A 13076-nucleotide genomic window follows, 5' to 3' on the forward strand; every position below is an offset into this window, starting at 1 on the left:
CACCAAGTCACTTGGACATGGGTCGGTATAGCGTAGAGTACCAGGGGTAACTTTTTGTCCCAGTCTCTACCGGAATCTGATATCGTTTTTTTTAATAAGGTCTTAAGGGTGCGATTGTATCTTTCTACCAATTCGTTTGTTTGGGGTGATAGACGGAGGTGCGGATTTGTTTAACCCCTAGTATCTGACATATTTGTGTCATCAATCAGGACATAAATGGTGTTCCCTGGTCTGTGAGTAGTACCCAGGGAAATCCAACCCGGGAGAAGAATCCTATCATGGCATGTGCCACAAGTTTGGTAGTCATGCTAACGAGAGGGAGGGCTTCAGGATATCTGGTCGCATAATCAACCAAAACGAGAATATACATGTAACCCCTTGAGGAGGGAGACAAAGGCCCTATTAAGTCCATACCAACCCGAGAAAAGGGAATGTCAATAACTGGTAAAGGGAAAAGGGGAGCCTTTCTTTGTGGGCCGGGATTGATAAGTTGACTTTTCAGGCATTGCTAACAAAACCAACTGATCTCTGAGAATACTCCTGGCCCATAAATCCGTCATAACAGGTATTCCTCGGTCTTTTCTCTTCTGAAATGGCCAACCCCCACTTGGCTGTGCGCTAGATGTAGTGTCTGGGTGCAATATGGCTGGGGAACTATAAGCTGTGTTTTTTCTTGATTGTTACAATGGGTCACTCGATACAATAAACCCTTCTGAACGAGGAAATATGGACCCACCTGTCCTGTTTTTTTCTGTTGCTGCGGTTTCCCAGGCATGTTGTAAGGTAGGGTCTTCTCTTTGGCTAATCCAAAAAGTTGGTAATGTAGCCATAACCCATTTTTCAGTGGGATTTAGAGTACTAGATAGATTACCCACTCGGAAGGATTTTTTTTAGTTCTCTTTTCTCACTTCTACTTAATTTAGATTTTTCCTTGCCTGGGGTGATATGAGTTTGGGAACAAGAAGCCTCGTCCAACAATAAGTCTAGTTTCTGTTTGTCATGTACACTGTCTAGAAGATCAGAAAAGTTTTCGTAGTCTGTGCCTATAATAACTTCTTCAACTAAATTTTGTATTACCCCCATCATAAGTGTTTCTCTCCATTCTCCATTCAATTGAGATTTCTGACAGGGGGTATTGTCTCATCCCCCCATGAATGCAGCAAATGGAGACACATTCACTATTTAATGTTATTTCTCTGGGTACTAAAACTGCTCTAATCACTGACTGTCTACATCGTGAGTCAATTAATACTCAAGCGAGTTTCCCATTTATTAACATTTCCTTGAGGTAGTGGGAGACTTCTTTACCCGTGTAGAGGACTTTACCTCCGGTGACCCCAATTTCCATTGGTTCAGGTTTGTTTATTTTGTGGGGACAGTTCTGTGCTATGTGTCCCCATTCGGCACAATTATAACACAGTGGCAGTTGATTTGGATCCTTATCAGGTATTCTAGACAGTGGAGCTTCCAGGTTTTTTTTTTCCGGTCTCGTACTGAATGGGGAACTAGATACACGGCCTCCCATTGAATGTCCTTTTTGGGTTCCCCGGAGCCTGATGAAAAGCACAAGCTAATTCTATTGCCGTTGTTGTGTCTACATTAGGATGCGGCTTAATCCAATTACGGGTTTGTGGAGGTGGGGCCTCTAAAAATTGTTAGAGTAGAATAATCCGGATTACCTCATCTCTATCTGTACCTATGGGACATAACCACTTCAACCCTAAGTCCTGGATTCTATAATATAGGGCATGAGGATTTTCCATAGGACTTCATTATGTTTTTCTGAACTTGATACATTAGTATTCCGTATCGAATCCGACCCATTCTAAAATTGCTTTCTTTATCTTTGGATATGGTGTTGTACCTCCAGGGTTCACAACCTGATATGCGGATTGTAAAGTTCCAGTCAGTAATGGAGCTATATATTGTCCCCACCTATCCTCGGGCCAATTGGCTGAAGCACTACTCGTACAAAATTAATTTTAAAAAAATGCATCCGGATCTTCTCCATCTTGGAACTTCTGTAATACTTAACTTGGGACACTAGGATGGACGCAACTAGCAGCAATAGTGTTGGTTAGTTTTTGTAGTGCGGTTTCATGTACCAATTGGTTATTACCTATTATAGTAGCTCGACTCTTTAAGGCATTTTGTAGTGTCTCCCGATCATTTCGGGCCAATCGCCGTTATTCCTCCCAAACTAATTGTAAATGCCGTTGACCTTCTGCCACTTGTTGAATCATGTCTTCTAGGGTGGGTTTACCTTCCATTTTGCTACTATGTTTCGGGATTTTCTCCGAAATCCCACTTCTCACACCAATGTAGTGGGCAGTGGCGTAGCGTGGGTTGTCAGCACCCGGGGCAAGGCAAGTAATTTGAAGTAATTTGCGCCCCCTAACCCGTGGATTTTAGCACTCGCGAGCGTGCCCCCCCCCCAGATGTTGCACCCGGTGCGGCCGGCCCCCCCTGCACTCCCCACGCTACGCCACTGGTAGTGGGTCCCTCTTGGTGGAAGTACATTTATTGAAGTTGAATATGCAAAACATTTAAAAAAAATAAAAATGAAAACATGCTTTGACTGTTCCTCTTGATTATCTTGCTTTCTATTCGGTTCTCTATCTTTTATTCATGTTATTGTCCATAGTTTCCTGTTCTTTAGGTATTGTTTCCTTTTCTTTAGGTATTGTTTCCTGGGACCTCCTCCAATGTCGTCAGTCCATATGAACAAAACCAGAACCGGAAAACAAAACGGTAAGTGGAGCCGAATTTTCTTTAGTGATTTTTGTTATTTATTTAAGGGGTGGGGGAAAGGATAAAGAAGAATAACTGGAGGAAACAAAGGTAAAACCCCGTGTGGAAGGTAAAGAATGTGTGATCTCCGCATGTGCCTGTGAAGAAAGTTTTCACTTCCAAGTAATAATAGTGCTTCAAATATGAATACGTTTTGGAAAAATTAATGAACAGGTAGAGCCCAGAGAAATCCAGGTAGCCTTTTAGTTTAGTTTTGTTCCTTCTCCCTCCCTCAGTCCATCCTCTCCTCCTCCCCACCGCCACCAATATCCCTTAGGATTTTGTATGCAGGCACATACCTGCATGAGCCACATCCCTGGAGGGACACCTTCTCTCGCTTCTTCCCTTCTGCTCTTTGGCTCGCTTGGCCTTTCACCGTAAAGCTCGTCTCCTTCTTGGATAGTTAAATTCCTTGGCTTTTCAGTTCGCCCGTCGTCCTCTTCTCCTTTGACTCCTTCACTTGCTGCGTCTTGTCTCACCGGGGCCTCTTCCGTCGCGTTCCTTTCCCGAATATCCGGATCCGCGCGGAGAGCCCGGCCTCCTTCTCTTTTTAAAGTGCTCCCGGGGTACGATAATATTGGCCCAATTTCCATATCGCTGTTAAGGGTTTTTGTAACCCTGTTACAGGCAGTATTGCATCTGAGTCTGAAGAAGTGAGCATTTGCTGCGCCATGTCAGAATCGAGCAAGGCTTTGCTGATGCAGACAACATAATAGGTTGTGGATCCCACTCCAATGGTGGTGGTCTAGTGTTGACATCAAAGGGAACAGTGCAGATTTTGGTGCTGGAACCGATGGCGGATTCAGCAGCTGTGCGCATTCCAAAGCAGATTTGAGGGCCACAGATGCTGGTAGTAAACTGACTGAAGGCCCTCTGCAGATCCAAGAAGGGGCCATGACATAGATCTAACATGGAATCAAGTCTGTAATCTCAACTTTGACTGGGAGCAGGATCTGCATTAAGTCTGGGGTTTCACCATGTAAAGCACCCCTAAATGTCTTGCCATACCTTTCTCCCTCTCACTCACCTCATTTCCAGCTCTCCCAATATGCTTTCATCCATTGGGTCCTCTTCTTCTAACCATTTTCTGAATGTCCCTGAAGGTGTCTGACATGGAACAAAACATATTAGCATAGGCCAACCTATGAAGTAAACCAATTTTACACTTTTTTTACATTTTATATAACAAGATGTGAAATAGATAGTTCACTTGAGAAAGTGGAATGCCTGTTTGGGCAGTGCTAAGTCCTCACTCATACTGACACCATATCCTTAAATAACTAATAATGGCAACAAGTGTTTCTTCAACACCACTAGAGTATCACAACACACATGTTGCCACTATCCATACACATAACCAACTCGTACCAGTCTTCAACAACAGAAATGCAACCAATCCCACTACACTTACGTGCCACACATCAATGGACCCGGTGCCAAAGGAGGCAAGAATGATAATACAGAGACACACACACACACCAAACAACAAAATACACAAGTCAAGATATGAATTTTCAAAGAATAAATCAAAATGCAGGGCTTAGAAGACAATAGCTCCAACCGGGGCTATCTGGTCACGCTGTACCGGGGCAAACCCAAAAGTTCAGTCCCACCCCAATCGAGCGCGGACCAGGTACCGGAGTCACGCAGACCTGCTGACAGTACCTTTGTTGTGTCGATGCTCGGTGATGATGCGTTGTTCCAAATGAGGGAATGCTTTGCGCTTTCAGAATGTGTCTCTACCAGATAAATCGTTACCAAAGGTAAGTAACTTGTTCATTTGATAGAGACTTCTAGTTGCAGATTCCTTACCTTAGAATAGATACCCAAGCAATGACATCCTTGGTGGTGGGCTGCGAACCAACATCATACTAGAAAGTCCTGCAGGTCTGAACGGCCAAAGTAGCCGTCCCTGCGGACCTGACTGTCCAAGCAGTAATTCTTTGTAAACATGTCAGGGTTGCCCACGTTGCTGCCTGGCAGATATCCAGGACAGGAACTCAACGTGCTAATGCTGTGGCAGCAGCAGTTGCTCTGGTGGAAAGAGTGCACAAACCCTCATGGGGTTGCTTCTTTGCCAAAGCGTAGCACATTTTGATGCAAAGTAGTATCCATAGTGAGATGGTAAGCTTTTGCACCGCCTTCCCTTTCTTTGCACCCACATATCCAACAAAGAGTTGATCGTCCACCCAGAAATCTTTAGTACGATTGAGGTAGAACGCCAACGCACATTCTGGATCCAGGCAGCGGAGTCTCTCCTCTTTATGAAAAGGATATGGTGGTGCGTAAAAAGTAGGCAAAGTGATGGACTGGCCTACATGAAAAGGCATAACTACTTTGGGAAGGAATGAGGCCCTAGTGCATAACACCACTTTGTCAGGGTGGAGAGACAAAAATGGGGGCTTTGAAGAAAGAACCTGAAGCTCACTCAGTCTGCGAGCAGAGGTGATGGCAACAAGAAAAACTGTTTTTAAAGTAAGGAGCTGTAAGGGACAATTGTGTAACGGCTCAAAAGGAGCACACATCAAGTAAGTAAGGACTAGATTGAGGTCCCACTGAGGCATGATAAACGGAGTGGGAGGAAACAAATGGGTGAGTATCTTAAGGAATTTACCAACGATAGGAGACTTAATAAAGGAACGTTGATCAGTCAATCTAAGAAAAGCTGATAGCAGATAAGTAACCTTTAAGGGTGCCTTGCGCCACACTTCGGATGGAGACACCATTCGTAATCGGCTATGCATTAACGGCTGAGTTTGTCTGCTCTGACATTCAGAGAGCCCGGCAGATGTTGAACCACCAGGGTAATGCCCTGATGTGCCAGCCATCTCTAGAGGCACCAAGCCTCCTGACAAAGGGTCCAGGACCCCACTCCGCCATGTTTGCTGCAGTACCACATGGTGGTAGTGCTATCCGTGAACACCTGCACCACCTTCCCTTTGAGAGAGGGAAGGAATGCTTTTAATGTAAGCCTGATTGTCCGGAGCTCCAAACCACTGAGTTGAGTCCAGATTCCGCTGGGTACCAGAGACCTCTGATCACTGCCTCTCCCATGTGGCCGCCCCATCCCAGGAGTGATTCGTCTGTCACTACTGTCAGATCTGGTTGGGGAAGGGAGAATCACACTGCAGAGCCTGCATATGCCATCTGACATGCCACTAGCAGGATTCAGGAGGCCGTGAAGCCCAGCAGCCTCAGAGTCATTCTCACTGAAACCCAAGATAGAGGCTGAAATAGCAGAATCAAGCCTGAATATCCTGGCTTTTTGGGGGGGTTAGGGCCGAAACTGTACTGTGTCCAGAACAGCTCAGATGAAAGGGAGCACCTGAGAGGGAGTCAGGTGTGATGTTTATAGTGAACCCCAGCGTGTGCAGGAGGTTTGCCGTAGTCTGAAGGTGGGAGACGACTTTCTGGGGCGTGTCCACCTTCAACAGCAAGTCGTCGAGGAAGGGGGAGACTGAAACCCCCAACCTGCATAGATGAGCTTCAACCACCGCCATCACTTTCGTGAACACCCGAGGAGCGCTGGTAAGGTCAAAGGGAAGCACGGTAAATTGAAAGTGCTTGTGACCTATTATGAATCGTAGGTATCGTCTGTGGGAAGGCAAGACAGGGATATGGAAATAAGCGTCCTGCAAGTCCAACGCTACCATCCGGTCGAAGGCAGACAGGACTTGAGGCAGGGTGAGCATTTTGAACTTTTTGAGGAAGAGACTGAGGGCCTGATGTTCTAGGATAGGATGTAAGCCCTTGTCCTTTTTGGGCACCAGAAAGTAGAGGGAATAGCAACCACAACCTACTTCTGGCGCAGGGACCCTCTCTATGGCTTCCTTGGCGAAGAGAGCTGCGACTTCCTTTCAGAGAAGTGCCAGACGATCCTCTGGTAAATGGCCGTAGGATGGAGGCGTGGTCTGAGGGGCAGTCTTGAAAGGGAGGAAGTAGCCCCTTTGGACTATCTGCAAAACCCACCTGTCCATATTGATGGATTCCCAGTGAGGCAGGGGATGGTGAATCCTGCCACCAACTGGTCTGGGATAGGGGGATGAACCTGGAGGCTGCAGCAGTGGCAGGAGTGGACTGGGCAGACCTCTGGTTCCCTGTCCCAGGAGCCCATGGGATTCCACGTCTCAGGCCACGCTGGGGCTGAACAGCATGGGTGGCATGGTGGCTGGGAAAGGGACGCGACAGGGAGCCCCTTCCGTGACCACGAAAGGGGCGAATGGCGGACTGACTGTTGGGGACGAGGGGCAGTCGAAAGGCCGAGGGACCAAGCCATAGCCCAGGAGTCCTTGAACCTCTCAAGCGCTGAGTCCGTCTGGTCTCCAAAGAGATGGGTGCCATCAAAGGGCATGTCCATAAGGGTCTGTTGGACATCACCTAAGAAACCTGATTTCCGCAACCAGACGTGGCACCTCAAGACCACCGTCGACGCAATCTACCCAGAGAGTCTGTTGTGTCCAGCCACATCGTCGCATCTCTACCATCAGCAACAGCTTGGGAGACGATAGTCCGGGTCTCCTCCATAATCTTCAGTAGGACCTGTGCAACCGTATCCCACAGGGAGTGAGTATAACGGTCCAAAAGACAAGCAGTGTTCACTGCTCGCAATGCCAGAATGGAGGAATAAAACATCTTCTTCCCAAGTTGACCCAGTCTATGATTTCCGATCTGGAGGAGCAGAAGGGAATGCGCCAGATGACGAGGATGCCTAGATAACAAGGCTCTGAGGCTTGGGATGTTGGGACAGGAATTTAGAGTCTTTCGGGGCAGGCCGATGGCGGTGAGCGATCGTCCTGTTCACAGGAGCCCCTGTGCTGGGTCTGGACCAAGTAACCAGGAGGACTTCATTGAAAGGAAGGAGAGGCTCAGATGTGGAAGCCCCTGGTTGAAGCACCTCCATCAGGAGATTAGACCTGACTTCAATAGTAGGCAGTTTGAGGCCAAGGACCTCAGCCACCCTACTAACCACCATAGAATATGTGGCTCCCTCCGCTGTAGCCGCGGTAGGAGGAGGTAGTATGCCAGCATCTGGAGAAGTATCCAGCCCAATGGCCTCACCCAGTTCCTGTGCCCAGTCCATGTTAGGGTCATCCTGGTATTCATAAGGGTCCAGGGACTCCTCCAATCCTTCCCAGTACTCATACCCATTAGGAAAAGGATCTGAATCCAACATAGGATAAATAAACCCCATCAAAGAAGACGGCAGCATCGATCAACGCCCCTCTGACTCAGAGTCGTCGGCAATTAGGATCGGGTTGACGTCGATCGTGGACACAACCGATGTCAGGGAGCGTCGACGGCCGAGCCGGAACCAGGGAAGGTCTCAATGATACAACCAGCATTGATACGGATCCGGTAGCAGTTCCGGAGGGGCCGTCGGAGGCTGGGGCCGGAGCCGTCAGCATGGAACCCAAAGGGCCCCCAGCCGAAACCCCAGGGCCCGAAGGAAGCAAAAGGGGGGTTTGGACTGCCCAAAAATTAGACACATGGCCTCATAGAATTCCTTTAATTGGGCAGGGGTCGCTCCGGCTCCCAGAAAGTCGGGGAGGCGTGGAGTGGACCCAGAAGTAGGCTCCGAGGATGGAGGCCTAGAGCGTCGATGCTCCTCCTGCGTCGCATCAGCCAAGCGACGGGGTGAAGTCGATGGATGCCTAGCCTTCTTCGACTTCTTCTTCTTACCGGAGTGACCGGAAGACTTGGAGGACGACAAGTGGTGGTGACTCCGCGAGCAGTCTAGACACATTCTGTAGGAAAGTACCCTCTTTCTTGGCATGGTTACCCCCATTTTCTGCCTGTTGTCAGTGTGTTTGTGTCTACTGGGATCCTGCTAACGAGGCCCACAGTAGTTTTGCTCTCTCCTGTAAATTGGACCTTTTTCTTCCCACAATTGGCATGTAAGTCCCTAGTATATGGTACCTTGGTACACAGGGCATTGGGGTTACAGGGGATCCCTATGGGCTGCAGCAGTTATTAGGCCACCCATAGGGAGCCCATGCGAAGGGTTCGGCAGGCCTGCCATTGCAGCCTGCGTGAAAAGGGTGCATAAGCCCGTTTTCACTACAGGTCACTACACCAGGTCACTGTAAGTCACTGCTATGGTAGGCCCTCTTAGCCCAGAGGGCAGGGTGCAGGTACCTGTGTATGAGGGCACCCCCTACACTAGCAGAGGTACCCCCCACAAACTCCAGATCCATTTTCCTGGATTTTGTGAGTGCGGGATGCCATTTTAATCGTGCACTGGACATAGGTCACTACCTATGTCCAGCTACATAATGGTAACTCCGAACCTGGGCATGTTTTGTATCAAACATGTTGGAATCATACCAGAATACTAATGCAAGTATTGGAAGTATGATTTTATGCACTCTGGGGGCTCCCTAGAGGACCTCCAGCATTGCTACCACCAGTCTTACAGGGTTTTCCAGGCAAATCAGCTGCAGCCACCCCTTAGACAGGTTTCTGCCCTCCTGCTGCTTGATCTGATCAAGCCCAGGAAGGCAGAACAAAGAATCTCCTTTGGGAGAGGGAGGCAAAACCCTCTCCTTTTGGAAATAGGTGTGACTCGCTTGGGAGGTGTAGCCTCCCCAAGCCACTGGTTTGCTTTGAAGGGCCTATTTGGTGCCCTCTGTGCATAAACCAGTCCACACCATTTCAGGGACCCCCATTCCCTGCTCTGGTGCGAAACTGGATAGTGGAAAGTGGAGTGACCACTCCCCTGTCCATCACCACCCCAGGGGTGGTGCTCAGAGCTCCTCCAGAGGGTCCCTGGTTTCCAAGGTTGGCAGGGAACTCTGGGAGCATCTGAGTGGCCAGTCAGGCAGGTGATGTCAGAGCCCCCTCCTGATAGGTGTTTACCTGGTGAGGTGACCAATCCCCTTTCAGGGCTATTTATGGTCTCACTCTTAGGTGGGTTCTCAAATTTGGCTTGCAAGATTCCAGCAGGACTCCTCTCAACCCTCTGCTTTTACTTCTGGCCTCTGGAACTGCGACTGGAACCTCCAGGACTCGACAAGCTGCCTCCAAGAAGAAGAACTCTTCTGCAACATTGTTTCCAGGGCTCCTGACAGCAACTGCAACATTTCCACCGGCTGCGCATCCACTGAGGGTGGCGTGTCTTCAGTCTGAACTAGAAGAAAGAAGGAATCGCCTTTGGAGTGAAGGAGTCACTCCCCTGCATCTGCAGGCGTCTGCAGCAACAACGACCAGCTGCGTGGATCTCCTATCATCTTGAGCTGCGTGGAATCTGCATGATGGGTGGTGGGCCGGAGAAGTCCTCTTGGTCCTCTCTGCCAGCTGTCTGACTTTGTTGTAGGTAAACCTGTGCCTTCCCATGCAGGACAGTACCCCTGTATAAGCGTCTCTTGCAGCTGCCAAGGCTTGTTTGTATCTCCTCCAGGGGATTTTCAGGTGACATGCAGCTCGAGTCCCTAGCACTCCTTCCTGCAACGCTCAGCCCTCTATGTGGTTCCCCTGCGGCGTGGGATCCTTTTCTGTAGTGCTGCATGGGCTTCTTCTGTGACTTCTGTGTCTCCATCCTGTGGGACTCCTGTAGGTGCTGTCGCTGCTCCTGTGGACTCTGCAAAACTGAGGGTCCCCTGTGGCTCCTTCCCCACTTCCTGGGTTGAGTTCTCCTCGGCCTTGCTAGTCCCAGGCAGCACCATTTTTCCACTAACCGGGAGTTTGCCTTTGCCAAGGCTTATTGGTGGAATTCCTGCACAGACACCTGTCTGCAATCTTCACTCCAGCGTGGGACATCTTCTGCATCAATCAGGAACTCTTCTATGGCTCCAGGGCTGCAGTGGGGACCTGTTCTTCATCACCGTCAACAAACTCATGCGAGTACAGCTAGGTGGGTAGTAGCTCCTACTCCTCCTGGACTCCACTGTGACTCTTGGACTTGGTCTCCTGTATCCACAGGTCTTCTGTCTTCAGGAATCCACCACTGGTGTCTTGCAGTCTTGTCTAGGTGTCTTTTTTTTCTTCTTTTTCCTCCTATTGGCGTAGTGTGGGGAAAATCCAGTGATTTACTCCTGCTTTCCTGGTCGCTGGGGGGTATACTGTGTTACTTACCTCTGTGGTTTTCAAGTACTCACAGTTCCCTTCTACACATTCCACTTACCTAGGTAGGAGTCCTGTGTTCGCATTCCATTTGTTTAGGATATGGTTTTTGCACCCCCTAGGGTCACTATTACTATTTGCACTGTTTTCTAACCTCTTCTATGCCTATTTCTGATTACTAGTGTATATATTTAGAGTATTACTTACCTCCTATTGGAGGGTTGCCCTTCTAGTAATTTGTGGTATTGTGTTCCAAAAATAAAGTACCTTTATTTTTGTAACACTGAGTGTTTTCTTTCATGTGTGTATGTGCTCTGTGACTACAGTGGTACTGCATGAACTTTGCATGTCTCCTAGATAAGCCCTGGCTGCTCATCCACAGCTACCTCTACAGAGCCTGGTTGCTAGACACTGCCTACATTTCACTAAGAGGGATTATCTGGATCTGGCATAAGGTGCAAGTACCTTAGGTACCCATCAAACACCAGGCCAGCTTCCTACACCTTCCTCTCGAGCGAGACTGGGATCGATGTGGAGTTGAGCGCCGGGCCGCCATGAGTTTGAGGGAACGCACTCTCAAGGCCTTCGGGTGCATGGCCAGGCACTCGGAGTAACACTTTGGGTCGTAGTCATGCTCCATGCACCACAAACAGACCCGGTGCAGATCTGTCAATGGCATCATGCAGTGACAGATCTTGCAAGGCTTGAAACCGGTCTTTGGGGACATCTTCAACGCACAAAAAAAAAATCACCAAAAACTCAACAAAAGTGTTGAAATCGGCCAAAAATTGACCAGAGTAGCTCTCTCCAGATCAGCATGTGGAGCAGAAAGAAAAGAACTGATGTCACCCCGCAGAGGCGGCATCTATGTACGACTCCCGACGTCATCACAGTGACCACGATGCCCACGGAGTCGACTGACGCCACCTGACGACGTGCAAGAGTACAGCTTGAAGAAAAATCTCTGCATCCAGTCTGACACCAGGGGGAAATTCTAGGGTAAGGAATCTGCAACTAGAAGTCTCCATCAGATACATAATGTAACTTGCTCATGATACATAAATCGTTGAAGCTCAGCAATAAAATAAGAAAATAGCAAGCCATAACTGAATGTGTGGCATGCTTTGACAGCAAGAGGAAACACGACAAAACATTCCAAAGCAACAACCCATTCTTCTTTCTGTCAGTAACAGTCACTTGAAAACCAATGGTGGCAGCATGGAAACTATATTCATGCATCATGCTGCCACTAAACAAAATATGTTAACAATTTTGCTTCTTAGTTCACATCTACTGGTAGCTTTAGCTGCCTTATGAGGGGTTATATAATCACACAAAATACCCATACATATAGTTAAAAGTGGCTTTTGGACAGGCCCTTTGAGGGCATTGACTACTGTAGTTCACATTGATTTGGGCATTGGCTCACAGGGTTGCCCATAAGCTTTGGAATCAACCCAAGACATTTCACATATGTGAACTACTTTTAGGAACAAACATTGGCAAAACCAATAGATTTCACTTATGCAAGAGCTATTGGCTTTGGGAATGTGTTTTAGCCATATTGTATATCAGTGTGGCTGCTGTTAGAGTGGCATGGGGTCGGGTGGAATGGGGTGTGGTAGGGTAGGTGGGGTGGGGAACATTGGAGTGGGGTAGATTGGGGTAGAGTGGAGTTGGATAGATTAGGGTGGAGTGGGGTAGATTCTAGTGGGGTAGATTGTAGTGGATGAAGTGGGGTAGAATTGGAGTGCAGTCGAATGGGAAATATTGGAGTTGTGTGGGGTATTGTAGAGTGGTGTAGATTAGAGTAGGCGAGTGGGGTAGATCAGACTGGAGTTGGGTAGATTGGAGTGTGGTAGTTGGGGTGGAGTGGGTACAGTGGGGTTGAATACAGTAAACTGAAGTGGAGTAGGGTAGATTGGAGTGGAGTGAGGTATATTGGGGCAGATTGGAGTGGAGTAGACTGATGGAGTGGGGTAGATTCAGTGGAGTGGGAAAGAATGGAGTGGGTGGGGTAGATTGGAGTAGCATGGGGTAGGTTGGGGTTGAGTGGAGTAGACAGGAATGGGGTAGACTGTGGTGGAGTTGGGTAGACTGGGGTGGTGGTCAGTGGGGTAGATTGGAGAGGATGGAGTGAGATAGATTGTAATAGAGTGGGTAGCCTGGGTTGGAGTAGGTTAGTGTAGACTGAAGTGGAGTGGGATTAGGTTAGGGTGGAATGGGCT

The sequence above is a fragment of the Pleurodeles waltl genome, chromosome 6, assembly GCF_031143425.1.
Source record: "Pleurodeles waltl isolate 20211129_DDA chromosome 6, aPleWal1.hap1.20221129, whole genome shotgun sequence".
In the NCBI taxonomy this organism is placed as follows: Eukaryota; Metazoa; Chordata; class Amphibia; order Caudata; family Salamandridae; genus Pleurodeles; species Pleurodeles waltl.